Genomic DNA, 1,051 nt, shown 5'->3' with positions numbered 1-1,051 from the left:
TGAAATGCTAGGGTACATTTGGAAAAGAAACAAATTGGACTTATTGAAATGAAAAGTGTGATTATTCAAATTTAAAGATCAATAGTAAAAAAGTTAAGCAAAGTCCAGGGAGAAATGAAGAAAGATTGAGTAACCTGGAAGATAGAACTGATAACATGATGGAGGATACAAATCAGAGAGACAAGGTGGTGAAACATATGGTAGGGAGAGAGGTAACATATGTAGAGTGAGAAATACGATATACATTAAATCAGAGTCCCAGAAACAGAAAATGGAGAGGATAAAGGAGAACCAATATTTAAAGAGACAGGGGCTTCCCTGGTGGTCCAGTGGCTAAGACTCTGCACTTCCAATGTAGGGGGCCCAGGTTCAATCTCTGGTCAGGGAACTAGATGCTACATGCCACAGCTAAAGATCCTGTATGTCACAATTAAGACCCACTGCAGCCAAAATAAATAAATAAATAAATAAGAATAAAAGAGAAAGATCTAGGGACTTCCTTGGTGGTCCAGTGGTTAAGACTCAGTGCTTTCAATGCAGAGTTTTGATCCCTGGTTGGGGAACTAAGATCCCTGCATGTCATGTGGTATGGCCAAAAAAAAATTGAAATGAAGTGATAATGACCATAAATTTTCCAGGACATATAAAAGACAAAAATCTACAGATACAAGGATAGCATATACCAAGCAGAGTAAGCAAAATCAAATCCATACCTATACATATATTAGTGAAACTGTAGAACACCAGAGGCAAAGAGAACATGTTACTAGCAGCCAGAGAGTAAAGACGGATCCTCTCCAGAGGAATGAGAGTTATTCAGACAGCTTATAATAGGAACCAGAAGTTATGAAATAACATCTTTAAATAGTTGAGGGAAACTCATGTCAACCATGATTTCCATATCTTGAATATATTCTTTCAAGTACAAGGGGTAATGGTGGATTTCTCTAGAAGTAAGAATTAAAGGAGTGTGTGGCCAAAAGAGGGCTTCCCTGTTGGCTTAAACAGTAAAGAATTTACCTTTTATGCAGGAGACCCAGATCCCTGGGTT

At 38.0% G+C, this 1,051-nt stretch overlaps 1 non-coding gene across 1 annotated transcript; it reads left to right on the top strand.

Annotated features, from left to right (window-relative positions):
- Positions 1-315: 315 nt before the first annotated feature.
- TRNAG-UCC (transfer RNA glycine (anticodon UCC)) lies at positions 316-388 on the top strand. The gene has a single exon. It is a non-coding gene; the product is annotated as a tRNA-Gly (tRNA).
- Positions 389-1,051: the final 663 nt, after the last annotated feature.

The sequence above is a fragment of the Bos indicus genome, chromosome 11 (genome assembly GCF_029378745.1).
Source record: "Bos indicus isolate NIAB-ARS_2022 breed Sahiwal x Tharparkar chromosome 11, NIAB-ARS_B.indTharparkar_mat_pri_1.0, whole genome shotgun sequence".
NCBI classification, from domain to species: domain Eukaryota; kingdom Metazoa; phylum Chordata; class Mammalia; order Artiodactyla; family Bovidae; genus Bos; species Bos indicus.
The sequence above is the reverse complement of the archived record's forward strand: the minus strand, read 5'-3'. Positions and strand labels throughout refer to the sequence as shown.